The sequence below is a fragment of the Eptesicus fuscus genome, chromosome 9 (assembly GCF_027574615.1).
Source record: "Eptesicus fuscus isolate TK198812 chromosome 9, DD_ASM_mEF_20220401, whole genome shotgun sequence".
NCBI classification, from domain to species: domain Eukaryota; kingdom Metazoa; phylum Chordata; class Mammalia; order Chiroptera; family Vespertilionidae; genus Eptesicus; species Eptesicus fuscus.
The window spans coordinates 68562071-68578868 of NC_072481.1; the positions used below are offsets into that span (position 1 = coordinate 68562071).

Sequence of the window (16798 nt, forward strand, 5' to 3'; positions counted from 1 at the left end):
ATAGGCATTTCTTCCCCATACAATAATTATAGGCCTCCTGTCATCTTTTCTATTCTGTATAAGGTCAGAGTAGTATTATACAAAATTTACAGTATATTACAAGTTAAAAACACAATAATTAGCAACTGTGCATCTCCAGCACCAGTGATGAATGTTCACAGTAAAAGTTAGAAAAAAAGAGCATTATTTGTTTTATGTGGACAGTACACACTTAAATTTAATCATCAACTCCTGCTACCCAATAGGCAATATTCTCTCACTATTATAATGCTATTTGCCAAGTTCATAGTACACCCTTGGGCCAAATTCATCCTTAACGAAGAGACAGGAAGCCAAATCTCTCACCGTCATCTCAACCAGGTGCACCATATTATTTTAAATTTAATAATTCTGTTGAACATATTGAATGATAATGAGCAAGCTTAGAGAAAGTGCCAAGGATTATTTTGACCATTATGATCAATGTCTGATTCAGGAAAAAAATCCTCTCACTAGATAATGTGGGTAGTTTAGAGGTTGGCTTATTTAATGCATGGCATGGGGTTGTTTTCTGCTCTTGTTTATATCATTCACAGAGGGGAGGAAAGAGCTATAGATATTCTGCTTTAGTGGAAAAAATAGCATTTTAACAAAAAAGATGGTTTATCCTTAGCTCTTAATTATCTGTACTAATGGGGACAAAGAGACACAGATATAACAAAATGACAGAAAGGAACTATCATGTCTATTTTGCTTAAGGGAAAAATCATATACCTTTACTTCAGCCTTTCCCAGCTCTGTTTTGCTGTCAAAAGCAGCTTAGGAAGGATGGGGATTTAGCAAGAATGGCTCAAGAGAAGGTTCTAGAGGCCCAGAATCGCCCATTTCAAAACTCACTCATGGTTGCCCATGTCATTTGGTTTGCTCAGCTGTTTCATGTCTCTGCCCATGACAGCTCCTTCGTCACCTGTCATGCTGGTGTCCAAGATGGCCACTGCAAACAGGATTTCTCAGCTCCAGGGCTGCGCTGCCTCAAAAACAGTTCAGTCCCAAAGACCAGCATCCCAGGGAGAACTGAGAATCAGAGCAACCATTCTGCTTTATGTAAGAAACTGATCTACCTGGTGGCCATCTTTGCCACTCCCCTGCTGCTTCTGTAGCCAAGAGAAAAATAGTATACTCAGAGATTATTAATAAGGACTCCAGGTCAGACTTTCTTCATTCAAATCCCAGTGCTACTCTTCATTAGCTCTGTGAGCTCAGTTGTAACCCTTCTATGTCTCAGATTTAACATCTCTAAAATGGGAAAGCAATAGCTGTGAGCATTAAAAGAATATATATATTACAAGTGAGCTATAAATATAACTGTTATGTGATTAAATGTTCCCTGGCCACAGAGAGTTGCTATGGCAATTGAACAGACTTTAAAACTAATATAAAATATGCCTTCTGATTAAGAGCACAAGTTTTGGGATCAGGTAAGTCAACAGCACACAAATCTCTGTCTTTAGCCAGGACCTCTGCTCTGAGCTGCAGGCTGACCCATTCAACTGTCTAGTTGACATCTCCTCTTGGATATCTTGAGCGCTGCTAGCAGAGCTGAACTCATCATCTTCTTCCATAGACCTGCTTCTCTTGCTCCCCACCTCAATGAACAATATCACCAGAAGAGTTTATTCTGCCCGTGATCTCTCTAATCCCTGACTTCCGATCCATTAACAGAGAAGACCTTTCCTGGGTCCCAGCACACACTCCTCCCTTCTCCTTTCCCTGCAGTCTCCCTCTCCATTTGGTGAGCCATGTGGTTCAGGAAAGCTTGACCCCAGAGTTCCACTCCATCTTCCAGCCCAATAACTGGTTCGGGAATGGGCATGAGACTTAAGTTGGTCCAATCAGAGTGAGACTTGAGGCATTTGCTGGGAATGCTGAAACAAAGATATACTACTCTCTTTTTTCAAACAAAATATAAAGGAAGAAGCATGTAGCCATGAAGCCGCTGGTCGCCACCTTGGGGGTATGAGGGTAGTAACCTTATGATACAGCACATATGGCAGAAGGTAAACAGAGTCAAACAGGAACCAGTTCCCTAGAGATTTCATTGAGTTTTGCCTGAACCAAGCCCTACTTCCACATATTGCAACTATATAAACCAATAACTTCCCTCTGCATTTAAAGTCAGGATTTTTTTCTAGAAAATAAAACAGTAATAAGCTTACAATTCAATTAATGGCAATGATGATTATGAAATTAGCAGTAATAATCTTCTAAGTTATTGTACTAGCTGTGCTGTCATTTCTTGGGGTTGATCAAAGTCACCTAGAGTCAGACATTTCCCACTTAAGATGCATCATATAAATCAGACTTGGTTTATCACCAGCATTTATAGACCTAGGGAAAGAACTAGGTCTAAGGACGCATGCATGGTCTTAATAAACCAAATGCACAGCCTGCTCTGATAATTACAAAATCAGAACAGTGAGAATCTTCGCAGTAGGTTGGGTTTTATTACTTGCAATTGAAAGCATTCCAAGTGATTCAGTCAAAAAGTTTACCTCTTAAATATTTCTGGAATCCGTTCACTTCTCTCTATCCCTCCACCACCACCCTGGTTCAAACTATCATTATTTCCTATCTGGACTATTACAGTAGCTTTCAAATATTGCAGTAGCCTGCTTCCTTAGTTGTCACCCTTCTCACTCCATTCCCCACAAGTAGTCAGCAGGATCTTAAAAAAAAAATTCAAATGTGATTAAATCATTTTCCAGTTTCAAGTCCTTTAAAGACTTCTTATAGAAATGGGAATAAAGTCCATATCCCTCATAACGCCAACTAGGCCCCACATGATTTGGTTCCTCACCTTCTTTAACATCTTAATCTTATGTCAGTCCCTCTTGGTCTTTAAAAATCCTGGCATTATTATCTTTTTGCAGTTCCTTAAAGACACACCATACTCTTTTCTGCCTCAGATCTTCTGCACGTACTGCCTAGAACAGCCTCTTCCCCAGCCAATGACCACTCACCCCCAAATACTCTTTTGCTTACTTCACCCTTTGGATCTCAATGTTATTCCACACAGAAGCCTGAGTGTAGGCCCTCCTGTCACATGTCCCCACTGTCCTCTGGTGTCTGAGCTTCACAACATCTTATTATCTCTGATTACTTATTTAACTGTTTGCTTCCCCCACATCTGTCTCCTTTAATGATATATCATCACTATCTACCTCTGGAAGATAGCAGCAACTCAATAAATGGATTAATAGAATAATTGAGATAAGTACAAATTCGGTCTATGTCACTCTTTAGCTTTATAACCCTGGGCAAACTACTTAACATCCTTGAGCTTCTGTTTCTCCATCTCCAAAAACTAGAAGTGATAATACCCACTTCACTCACAAGGCTGTTTAAGGGTTAAATTAAATTTGGCCACGTAGCCCTGGCTGTGCTGCTCAGTGGGTTGGAGCATCACCAAAGGTTGCAGTTTGATTCCTGGTCAGGGCACATACCTAGGTGCTGGGTTCCGTCCCCTGTCAGGACGCATATGGAGGCAACCGACCGCTATTTCTCTCTCACTTTGATGTTTCTCTCTCTCCTCTTCCTTCTCCTCTCTAAAATCAATTAAAAAAAAAACATATCCTCAGGCGAAGATTTTTTTTTTTAAAATTGGGGGCACATAGCAGGTGGTTAATAAATCTCTGGTAAGTAGGATATCCCAAGTCAAGGATCTCTCTAGCTCTCAGGAGGTGAAAAAGAACCCTAGAATCAGGTGCTTTATAAAAGAATCTAAACTTACAATAAAACTAGAGTGAGATGATGAGTATCCACTGTGAGAGGTTCTTTGAAAAGGTCTCAAAGACAACTAACTGTGCCATTCAAAGGAGCTAGAAAAAAATTTGTAAGCAAAACACCAGATGAATAGGAGAAACTAAATAAATGGCAAGAATAACTGTTCTCTGAGATATCAAAATATTAAGGCTGAATTTCAGCCCCAGGGGACCCTTACAATTTTTAAGTCACCAAAAAATACACTATGTATTCTCCCCATGTATTCAATTGTAGAGTGACCTCTTACTGCTTACTGAGGTCACTGTTTTAGAAACCTACTTACATTGTCTTGTTTCGTTGAATCCTCAAACTCTATAAAGGTCTCATTATTTACATTTTATACATGAGAAAACTAAGGCCTCAGTACTCTGATTTCAACACTAAATTTCTTAAGAGAATTTCTCATTTGTAATTAGATTTTCTACTTCCTTGTACATTTATCATCCTCACCAGAATATAAATTCCTTGAGGGCAGTCACATTCTTTGTTTTGTACCCTTTTTTAAGAGCCCAGAGTAGTACCTGCTGTATATTCATTGTTTGTTGCTCAACATTTATTTGTTGGATAAGTGAGTGAATGGACTCTTGGAGTTGATAGAGCAAAGAGATGAGAATTTGGTATCTTCTATCCTATCTAATAAAAGAGTAATATGAAAATTGACCATACCTCTGCTACACCCACAAGCCACGCCCACAAGCCACGCCTATAAGCCAATCAGGAGCGAATATGCAAATAAACCCAACCAAGATGGCTGCGGCCATGGAGAGAGCAGAAGGGAGGCTTGGGTTTCCCCAACAATGGAGGAAGCCAGGCTTTCCGCCTACCCTTGCCAGCCTAGGCCTCCACTCCAGGCTACAAAGTTTCAATTATAGAAGATAAATAAATCCCAACAGAAATGGCTGCCGCCATAGAGCAAGCAGGAGGCTTGGCTCTGCTCCAGGCTACAAAGTTTCAATTGTAAAGATAAAAAAATCCCAGATATCAGGGTCTCCACTTGGGTCGCTGGGGGGCATGGCTGGCTTGCAAACCACCACAGGCCCCTCGCCCAGGCCACCCCACGTCCCAAGGGAACCCCCACCCTGATCCGGGACACCCTTCAGGGCAAACCAGCTGGCCCCCACCCATGCACCAGGCCTCTATCCTATCTAATAAAAGAGTAATATGCAGATTGACCATCACTCCAACACACAAGATGGCTGCCCCATGTGGACACAAGATGGCCACCACAAGATGGCCAGCAGGGGATGAAAGTTGGGAAGGACCAGGCCTGCAAGGGAGGGCAGTTGGAGGCGATCAGGCCAGCAGTGGAGGGCAGTTGGGGGCAATCAAGCCTGCAGAGGAGGGTAGTTAGGGGTGACCAGGCTGGCAGAGGAGGGAAGTTGGGGTGACTGGGCCTGCAGGGAAGGGCAGTTGGGGGGGACCCAGGCCTGCAGGGGAGAGAAGTTGTGGGGGACCAGGCCTGCAGGGGAGGGCAGTTAGGGGTGACCAGGCCTGCAGGGGAGGGCAGTTAGGGGCAAACAGGCTGGCAGGGAAGTGATTAGGGGGTGATCAGGCTGGCAGGCAGAAGCAGTTAGGGGCAATCAGGAAGGCAGGCAGGCGAGCAGTTGGGAGCCAGCAGTCCTGGATTGTGAGAGGGATGTCCGACTGCCCATTTAGGCCCGATCCCACCGGACAGTCAGACATCCCTCGAGGTGTCCCAGATTGAAGAGGGTGCAGGCTGGGCTGAGGGACACCACCACCCCCGTGCACAAATTTTGTGCACTGGGTCTCTAGTATATATATAAAAGGCTAATATGCAAAGTGTCCCCAGGAGTTTGATTGCTCGTTATGATGTGTGCTGACCACCAGGGGGCAGTGTGAAACAAGGAGGATGACCAGCAGCAGGGGGTGGGTCACTGAGGGAGTGAGAAAAGGAGGTGGGGAAGTTGGATGGTGGGGGGGGCGTGGGGGGCCTAACTGGCCCTAATCACTAGCCAGGCCTAGGGACCCTACCCATTCATGCACAGGGCTTCTAGTTTGAAATAAAACAGTATACAAGTTAAACTAAATATTCAGAAGGACTTAGCTTTCTCTGAAGCCCACTTGGTATTTCAATATCTGGGACCTGATAGGGAATATGCTGAAACCCATTGAAGAGGCGGCGTTCAATGTGTAAAGACCTGCTTTCCCACAAGTCCCAAATGGCTGTTTTGTTTCTGAAGAGCATGCTCTGTGGAGCTGCAGGGCCCTCATTTGTATTAGAAGTGAGAACTAGTTCTTAACTCAACTTGGAAGGGACAAATATATTCTTTTGACTTAATGATATAACATTTTATCAGCTACATAAAAAATGAAATATATGTGTTCATTTGCTATTTGAGGAGCTTTTCCGACATGTATGCAGGAGCTATGTCAGCTGCTAACTGGTGATCCTTTTTTGACACCTGTTCCCAAGAGCATTGCATAGATAAACATACTCTATTTGAACAAGACCAATGACAGCAAAATTGCTTGCTTGTCTCTAAAAAGACTCTAATAATGTGCACCAAGGGAGAGGCCCATGGTCTGACAGAATTTCCCCCCCCAGTGTAAACCATAAAACCCATTTCAATAGCCAGAATAAAGCAGCTGAAAGTGCATCCCTAGTTAATTATATCCAAAGAGAAATAATAAAATCAACTATTAAATTTTAGAACTTCCTCTTTAAAGTATTAAATATTTGGCAACTGCAACGCAGTTAAATTTCTCTCACAACAATGCTCTCCCTTGCTTAGCTAGCCTGTAAGAACACTTATGCAAAGTCCCAGTGTGCTAGAAAGAGAATGCATTTTTCCTGTGAAGAAATATTTCAAATAAGCCCTTTATTTCTGCCAGATGTCTATGATTTCTTTATTAACCAACAGCTCGATAGAAATAGTCACTTAATAAGAGGATATAACTGATTCACAAATCCTCTATACTAATTGACAGAACATGGCCAGAAAATTTGTAAAAACCAAAACCAAAATGTTGTTTGAATCCTAATCCAGTGTTTGGAGCCTTGACTGAGTTGCCTCAGCAGTGTTTGAGATTCAGGTATTGTTTTGGCCTTTGATAATGTCAGTCCACACCAATGGGAAAGGGGCATGCTGTTCATTGAAGCATATGTCTATACTAGACCAGGATGAAAGAACTGGGTTCTGTAGAATCACCCAGGGAAACAGTGACTTTGGCTCCTGGCACACGTTAGATTAGTAGCTAGGAATCTGCTCCCTTCCACAACCTCACTCTCAGATATAAGGAGAATTAAGCTGCCCAGTGGAAGAGAATTGAGAACATGATCATCTGAGGCTGAGGGCAATGGTTGCCGACATTCTTCTACCTCCCATGTTATTTGCTCTGCTTCAAATTCCCATTTGAAAAGCTGACTCTGTCTCTATGGATAATGTGGAGAGAGAGAGAGCACTCTTTCCTAAAGAGGCAAGAGAATATGTGGGTCACATCAAAGCCATCCTACTGGCTCCTCAGGAAACCTAGAGGAGAATGGAAAGCTTACTATTGTTTTTAAGGAGAGAGGCTCTATTTTGGGGACACCTTGCTGGGCAGCTTTAGAAAATAGTTGTGTCTGTGAACTCACTGAATTGTGGACCAGGTAACAGACTGAACTTACATCAGAAGTAAGCCCGCCCGGAAATATCACAGGCAAACAGCAAACAGAAGCCTCCAAGACAAGAGGAAGTAGAAATGATGTTGTGTGTAGGATCCTCACAGCAACTGCGCATCTTTCCAGGGGCCTCACTCGCCTGCCAAAGGCTGCCTCCTGCCCTACAGCCCATGCAGGGGGAAAGGCGCAGGTGCCTGCTGCACCCTCCCAGGCACTAGACATGGGGTTTAAGGGTATCTCCAGAGGCAGAGAGCGGAAGTGGATGGCCCCTTGTAGGGTTTCATTCTGGGACCAGCTATTTAGCTAGTCAATCCAAAAAAGACTCATAGATATAATGATGCTCTTATTTTACAAAGAAAGTAACTAAGTTAATGCTGTACCAGGACAATTCTTAGGAGAAGGAAGTGAATTTGTCCTTAAGCAGTCTCAGCCTAAATTCTCAATTAAACATTTATTAAGAGCATAATAGATGCCTGGTGTGAAGATATAATAACAAATAAAACATAAGCGGTCCTGCCTTCCAGGGACAGGATCATCTGGTAGAGAACTACTCATGTCTAAAAATAAGTGCCCTTTGGTTGTGAAAGATGCTATCACGGAGCTAGATACAGGGAAGGGCAATTAGAAGAGACTGGTACCTCAGTTTAGGAGCTCATGAAGGCTTCATTGAGGGGGTCACTTAAATTGACCTTGAAAGGACGTGTATAAGTTTCCTAGGTGGACACAGGATGGGGTAGAGAGTATTCAAGGAAGAAACAGGCAAGGTATGTTGCAAAACATCTCAGGTGATCATGCACCTAGAAGTTCAATATGGTTGCATTGAGCAGGGTGTGTCATCATGTACCTACATACATGTGGGGTTTTCTGTGAGATGCCAGATTGGAAAGGGGACAGGCTGCAGGAGTTGGATCATGAAGGGCCTTGCATTCTAAGCTACGTGGTTTGAATGGGATCCTGTGAGTAACAAGATGCCATGAAGGACTTTAAATAGATCAAAAGGGACTTTAGAAGGGTCTCTAGGGAGGCAGCATACTGACAAATGGGTGCAAGAGGCCAAACCTGTAGGCAGAGACCAGTGGGAAGCTATTTATTCACACACCGTATATTTATGGAGCACCAGTGATGTACCGGGCACCTTGAGAGAGTAGTTGAGTGATTTTGCTGGTGGTGGGGTTAAGGTGAGAGAGACTTAAGAGCACGCACAGAACTTCCTTCAGGAGCAGTCGGGCGTGAGGCGTGTGGTAAGCCTGGGTGCTTTCTGTTCTCTTTCTATACTCTGTTGGTATCCAGAGGCATGTTCTTCCCCCTGTCCTCATCCTCACCAGGTAACAAAACTCGCTCTCAGGGAAAGTCTAGTAAACCTTAAGATTTAGTGGGTTACTCCTCCCAGAAGCATCTTTCTTGAAGAAGTAACCAGAAGCCTGGAGTCACAGGAAGGGAGTCCAGATGGCAAATTTCCAGGAACTGGGTGAGGAGGTCCTTCTTAATATCTCCTCCATGTGAGAGGGCACCTGCTCCACCTCTCAGGACAACCCTGGATTCCAGGCAAAACAGTGAATAACTAGTTTGATTTTGGTACCCCTCACTCCCTGGGCCCAATCTCCCAGGTCTAGACTTCCTCTTTCTTGCCCAGAGGACCTCTTCTTGCCTGTGTACACACGCAGGCACACACAAGCACATGCACATACAGGATCCTTATCCTAAGAAAAAGCTTTTCCTTCCCAAAATAAAATGTCTCTGCCCAGGAAGGACAATGCTTTATGAAGACCGTCCAGCAATTTTTCACTTGCTTCTCAGAAGTAGAGGCTGCTAGGTGTTTCCTGAGATGGCAGACTGCTCTTCTTGAAGTGAAAATGATCTCAGGATTTGAAGACTAGCAGGCACTGATTACTTACTTTCCATCCTTTCTGCCTCAAAACCACTTGCTATCATTTCCCTCCTTCCCCCCAACACACACCCACCTCTCAGACCCGCCCTAGTCTAAGCCCTTTCTTCACCTGTGCCATAGATACTGCCATCTATTCCTTCAGTAATTGTTTTAACCTTTGTCTGTTGTTTTCTCTTTATTTTTGTTCTTTTTATGTTCCCTTTTATTTATTTCCTCTCTCACTTCCTCTCCACTAATCCTTCCCTTCTATCTACAAACCTGTTTTGGTCAACTTCACCCTCCTTCCAAACCTAGTGTCCCCTCAGATTCCTATCGAGTCATTCTCCTTCCATTCAACAGCGCTCTGCTCCTTAGCTCCCATATCCTTTGTATTCCATGCAATCTTTTTCCCACCCAACCTACCCCACCCCACCCCACCCCAGCCCTCCTGAAACTGCTGCTTTAAAGGCTGCTGCTGACTTCCCTTTTGCCAGATTCAACTAAAGTTCTAGTGGTCTCTTATAGGTGAAAATAGAATGCATTTTAAGACATTTGAAATTTACCATCTTACCAGATAAGTAATTATTTGTAAAGCCTGTTTTGTTATCTACAAAATGGGCATAATAATAATCCTGACTCTATGCCACTGGATTGAAATGAGATGTATGTAAATTGACCTTGTAAATTATAAATTGCTCTTCAACTATTAGTCATTATTATTGTCATGTCTGCCCTTTCTGGCAATCAGCTCTGCTGGCCATTCACCTGCAATCTCACCAGCCTGAGCTTCCACGACACGACCCTGTGCTCCCTACCCCTCCATCCCTCCTTCTCTGTCTCCTTTGCCTCTTTTCCAACAGGCCACTAAAACTAGGACTCCCACTGAGTTTTGTCCCCCATATTTTTCTGCATTCTCACCCTATCCTACAACTTCCTATATCCCTTACATACATACTCTCAACTCCAGCCCAACACCTCTCTAGAAGTACTGACTCAAACTTTGATCTGGACCAACCCAAATGATAAAAATGGAGTCCATTCTCTCATTTCTGAAGACTGAGAAGGTTTCTTTGCTTCCCTATGTCTCTTGAAGATGCCATCACTTCCCCTGCTTCTGTATCTTCCAAGATTAGAGACCAAACATTATGTCCTCTGGATTTCTTCTAAATTTAAGCAGTGAAATGGATAGCTTACACTAGTGTATCAGTTCTCTGTTGTTGTATATTGAATGACTCCAAAACTTAAAGTTTAATTCAATAACTATTTAGTTCAGTTCTGTGTGTCATTCTGCTGGTCTCGCCTGGACTCACATGTGCTTCTGTGACCAATTGTTTGTCAGCTGGGCCACTTGACTTCTAGGGTTAGTTGACTGTTGGCTGGGGGAAGGGGAGTACCGGACCATGTCTGTCACAATCTAGTAGGCTAGCGTGGGCTCATTCACAGGGCTTCCCAGCATTCCAAGAGCAGCCTGAGAGAAAGCTCTGATATACAAGCATGTTTTAAGTCTCTGTCTCACTGGCCAAGGCAAAACACACAGCCAAACTCAGAGTCAGTGTTGGGAGGTTGCTACCACAGGGTGTAGATATTAGGAAAGAAATTGTGGACATTTTGCATCAACCATAACCAGTCAACCTGGACATCTAATTCGTACAAGTTTTAATTTTTCTGGCATGGACTCTCCATGAAAACCTCCTACACAGAACATTCACCAAAAAGTTCCATTAAAGGTCTCTGATGAATGCTAATTCAGCCCATGTTTGCTCAGTCCTTTCTGAAATGTTTGCTGGGAAGTAACATTGCTTGCTAGACTTTCTAATTGTCAAGAAATACTAATGGTCACTTCCCCGTATGCTCTCATTGCATGTTATAAAAGCCTATACCCCACAAGCCACAAAGCCTCAGGGACACAAAGAGACTTTTCATCAAAAGTAATCTTGTCTCCAAACATGAAGGCTGAGCACCCAGGCTGAACCCAGCCTAAACGGGCAAATAGCCCCAGGGTAACTACAAAACCATGTCAACATGACTAGCCAAGGACCAGACCAAGCCACACCTCATAGGTAAGTTACACACATGTCTTGTTTTGTTCTGTATCCCCTGGAGGGTCACACTGTGTGAAGGCTGGGGCTTGGAGGAAGAGGATGGTGAGCAAGGTTTGCCTTCCACACACGGAGAATAAGATATGGTTCCTGACCTCAGATGTCTCATCAGTGTAATGCCTTTGAGAGCTGCTGTGGGCCTTCAGAGATGAGAATGCTCTTGGTAGGCCAGAGTTGCCAAGGCAGGCTTCAGGGGAGATGCAGGATTTGAAATAAGTCTTGAAAGAAGAGGTGTGAGGTTTTCAGGTGGGGAAAAGGGCATTAAAAAAAAGAGAGAGAGAGAGAGACCCTCTGCAGACAATTTCCTGCACCTGCTGACAATATTTGAGCTAATTGATTAAAGCTGTTTATCATCGTTGCAAAACACTGGCAGTTTCCAAAATATGACAAAGAGGTATTAAGACATGGATAATGGCAGCTTGGCTAAGATTGATGATCAAAATGTTGGCATAAAATTAATTTGAATACGTATGCTATAAAAATCATCTGAGAGAGGAAACCAAGATGGCGGCATAGGTTAAGCACCTAACCTGCAGCCTGGCACAACAATTTCAAGAATACAACTAAAGTTCAAAACGGACATCATCCAGAACCACAGGAAAGCTGGCTGACTGAAACGCCCACAACTAGAAAGAAAGAGAAAACCACAAGGAATATCAGAGGAGCCGTAAAAGCCTGAGGTATGGAGACACGGGCGGAGACACGAGCACGCGCGTGCGGGGAGGACGGAGCCGGAGAGGACGGGGCGGCTGACGGCCTGGCTGGCGTTCTCTAGCGGGAAGGAGATAAAAGCTCCAGATTGCGCTGAACCCCAGTTCCGGCTGCGCTGGGCCCCGGCTCCGGGCGAGACCCTGGGAAGCCAGGCTCATGCTGGGGGAACCTGGGCTGTGAGGCGGAGATGCAGGGGAGCGGCGAAGGGTAGAGCACCGGAGGCGCGCACGGGAATGCGCGCAGAGGATGGTCTGTTGACTGTGCTGCTGGATTGCCCTGGTGGGAAGGAGACAAAAGCGCCAGACTGTGCTGAGCTCCAGTTCTGACTACACTGAAACCCAGTTCCGGGCGAGAATCTGGGAATCCAGATTCATTGGGGGAGAGACTAGACTGTTTGGCAGCGGGCGAAGCTCCAGGGTGCTTTTCTCTCAGAGGTGTTTGCAGGGAGTACAGAGGGACACTGAGACACAGGAACCTCATAGGGCGGGGTTGACAGGAAGCCAAGGCTGTAGGCTCCACCCTGAAACTCCGCCCCATCCAAGCTGAGCACAGAGGCTTTTACAATTTTGCAAGTCTAGTTGAATAAGGCTGTCTCCCAGCGTAGACACAGCTGATCCTCACAGCCAATTGGACTGGAGGTCAAATCCTCCCAGTGTACCAACAGCAATCAAGGCTTAACAACACCAAGACTTTGCACTCAGCCCACAAAGGGGGGGTACCAAGAGCGACCACCTAGGGAGATTGGGGAAGCTGAGCTACCGGCCCCTGTAGGTCACTGACCACACAAAGCCACTCCATCAACATAGGGAAGGCAGCCAAAAGGTGGAGACACCTGAAGCATGTCAAGAATAGAAGGGATGAAGGAAAGTAAACTAATGGATGACACAGTGTTCAGAACCACTTTTATAAGGTTACTTAAGAATCTTCTGGAGGACCGAGATGGCGGCATAGGGCAGACGCCTCATTGTTGCCTACCACAACAATTTTGAGACTGCAACTGGAGGGCAGAGCAGACACCATCCGGAACAATGGCCGGAGGAGTTGCTGGGAGGGGGTTGATCGATGGGAGTTGGGATTGGGAAGACGGGGCCCCGCTGGGTCCCGGATCCGGGTGCGCTCGCCCGGCGACTGGTCGCCGCTGCAGGCCCGAGTGCCACCGCAGCGACCTTGGACCGGCCTGCCGCCGTGCACCGGGCGTACCGGAGCTTCGCCGAGCCCGCCGCCCGGCGAGTTCCGCAGCAGCCGCCCTGGAGCTTTGAGAGGATGGCCGAAGGAATTGCTGAGAGGGAATTGACCGACAGGAATTGGGATCGAGAAGACGAGGCCCCGCTGGGTCCCGGGTCCGGGTGAGGTCACACGTCCCTGGGTCCGGGAGAGGCCACGCGCCCCTGGATCCAGGTGAGGCCGCACACCCCTGGGTCCAGGTGAGGCTGGGTCCCGGGTCCAGGCAAGGCTGCATGCCCCTGGGTCTGGGTGAGCCCATGCGCCCCTGGGCCCGGGTGAGGCTGGGTTCCGGGTCCGGGTGAGGCCGTGCCCCTGGGTCCAGGTGAGGCTGGATCCGGTTCCGGGTGAGGCCGTGCGCCCCTGGGTACAGGAGAGGCCACACGCCCTTGGGTCCGGGTGATGCCATGCGCCCCCAGGTCCGGGCGAGGCCACATGCCCTGGATCCGGGTGAGGCTGGGTCCCGGGTCCGGGTGAGGCCACGCGCCCCTGGGTCCGGGTGAGGCCACGCGCCCCTGGGTCCGGGTGAAGCTGGATCCTGGGTCTGGGTGAGGCCGTGCGCCCCTGGATCCGGGTGAGGCTGGGTCCCGGGTCCAGGTGAGGCCGCGCCCCTGGGTCCGGGAGAGGCCACGCGCCCCTGGGTCCGGGTGAGGCCATGCACCCCTGGGTCCGGGTGAGGCTGGGTCCCGGGTCTGGGTGAGGCCGCGCCCCTGGGTCTAGGAGAGGCCGTGCGCCCCTGGGTCCGGGTGATGCCGTGCGCCCCTGGATCCGGGTGAGGCTGGGTCCTGGGTCCGGGTGAGGCCGCGCGCACCTAGGTCTGGGAGAGGCTGGGTCCCGGGTCCGGGTGAGGCTGCGCCCCTGGGTCCGGGAGAGGCGGGGTCCCGGGTCTGGGTGAGGCCGTGCCCCTGGGTCTAGGAGAGGCCACGCGCCCCTGGGTCCGGGTGAGGCCGTGCGCCCCTGGATCTGGGTGAGGCTGGATCCCGGGTCCGGGTGAGGCCGCACGCACCTGGGTCCGGGAGAGGCTGGGTCCTGGGTCTGGGTGAGGCCGCGCCCCTGGGTCCGGGTGAGGCTGGGTCCCGGGTTGGGGTGAGGCAGTGCCCCTGGGTCCAGGAGAGGCCGTGCGCCCCTGGGTCCGGGTGAAGCTGGATCCTGGGTCCGGGTGAGGCCATGCGCCCCTGGATCCGGGTGAGGCTGGGTCCCGGGTCCGGGTGAGGCCGCACCCCTGGGTCCGGGAGAGGCCACGCACCCCTGGGTCCAGGTGAGGCCACGCGCCCCTGGGTCCAGGTAAAGCTGGATCCCGGGTCCAGGTGAGGCCGTGCGCCCCTGGGTCTGGGTGAGGCCACGTGCCCCTGGATCCGGGTGATGCTGGGTCCCGGGTCCGGGTGAGGCTACGCGCCCCTGAGTCCGGGTGAAGCCGCGCCCCTGAGTCCGGGTGAAGCCGCGCCCCTGGGTCTGGGTGAGACCAAATCAGAGAGAATCGGACCTGCATTAACACCATTGGTCCACCATCCAGAGCTGAAAAGTCAGTGCCGACATGTACACATAAGGAACTGGTGGACATTGAAATTGGGTCTCAAAAGAACTGTTGGCCCAGAAAGAAACTCACTACAGACTGATTCATTTGCCTGTCACCATAACTATTATTGCTCGTCTCACATTCGGTTCTTATAAGTATATTTCTAGTAACACATGATCCCACTCATCTAGGGGAAATGATGAACAACATAGACTGATGAACAAGAACAGACCCAGAAACAAGGAGGCATTGATCGGACTGTCGGGCCTCAGAGGGAGGGAAGGGGAGGGTGAGGGTAGGGGGGAGAGATCAACCAAAGGACTTGTGTGCATGCATATGAGCCTAACCAATGGTTAAGTTCAACAGGGGGGTGGGGTGGGGGATGGGAATGGGGGGATGAGGACAAATATGTGACACCTTAATCAATAAAGAAATAAAAAAAAAGAGAGAGAGAGAGAGAGAGAGATGGGTGTGGTGAAAACAATAAGGCTGGCTTGCCTGGAATAAAAGGCTCCATTGGCAGGGGAGAGCAGGAGATAGACTGGATACGTAATGTGGACCAGACACAGTGGCTTTGACTGCCTGCATGACAGAGCCTTAGAGTAACAAGGAATCTTCTTATGATCTTGACAAGAGGCAGAATGGGGAAGTGTTCTGTGAGGAAACTTAATTTATGTTACTGAATTACAGGAGAAAGAAGTGAAAGGAGAGCTATTAGGAGACTATTGAAGTAATCTAGGAGTATTCCAGACCAGAAAGAGGAAGGGGCATATCCCAGAAAAATTATAGGAGTTTTAAAATGTCATATTAAGCTACATCCTAGAATTCAATTTTGGGGCAATCTGTACATTCCTTGTGGACTGTGGAACAACCTGCCAAGAGGGCTAATGATATCAGTGTAGAAAACCCAAGCAGATGAATTCACATTCTCCAAGTAAAGAATTTGGGATAATTTTTCCTGATTTGACTATTTGGGAGAATATTCTTTTTTTTTTAATATATTTTATTGATTTTTTACAGAGAGGAAGGGGGAGGGATAGAGAGCTAGAAACATCGATGAGAGAGAAACATCGACCAGCTGCCTCCTGCACACCCCCTACTGGGGATGTGCCCGCAACCAAGGTACATGCCCTTGACCGGAATCGAACCTGGGACCCTTCAGTCCGCAGACCGACGCTCTATCCACTGAGCCAAACCGGTTTCAGCTGGGAGAATATTCTTTTTTTTTTTTTTTCTTTCTTTTTTTTTTTTTAATTTCTTTATTGATTAAGGTGTCACATATTTGTCCTCATCCCCCCCTTCCCATCCCACCCCTCGCCCCCCGCATGCCCCAATCCCCTGTTGGACTTAACCGTTGGATAGGCGTATATGCATGCAAACAGGTCCTTTGGTTGAACTCACCCCCTCCCCCCACCCTCCCCCTACCCTCCCCTATCCTCCCTCTGAGGCCCGATAGTCCGATCGATGCCTCCTTGCTTCTGGTTCTGTTCTTGTTCCTCAGTCTATGTTGTTCATCATTTCCCCTAGATGAGCGAGATCATATGTCACTAGATATATACTAATAAGAACTGAATGTGAGACGAGCAATAATAGTTATGCTGACAGGCAAATGAATCAATCTGTAGCGAGCTTCCCCCTGGACCAACAGTTCTTTTGAGACCCAATTTCAATGTCCAGTAGTTCCTTATGTGTACATGTCAGCACTGACCCCTCAGCTCTGGATGGTGGACAAATGGTGGTAATGGAGGTCCGACTCCCTCTGGTTTGGTCTCGGCCGAACCCAGGTGCACGGCGTCACCCAGACTAAGGGGCACGTGGCCTCACCCCTACCCAAGGGACGCTTGGCCTCTCCCAGACCCAGGGCCACTTCGGCTCACCCGGGCCTAGGTGCACGAGGCCTCATCCGGATCCAGGGACACATGGTCGCACACGGACCCAGGGACGCTTGGCCTCTCCCAGAC

The 16798-nt window shown here is 47.7% G+C and overlaps 1 non-coding gene across 1 annotated transcript; it reads right to left on the minus strand.

Moving 5' to 3' along the window:
- Positions 1-2344: 2344 nt before the first annotated feature.
- On the minus strand, positions 2345-2470 carry LOC114227485 (small nucleolar RNA SNORA72). The gene has a single exon (XR_003613538.2). It is a non-coding gene; the product is annotated as a small nucleolar RNA SNORA72 (small nucleolar RNA).
- Between the last annotated feature and the right edge of the window lie 14328 nt (positions 2471-16798).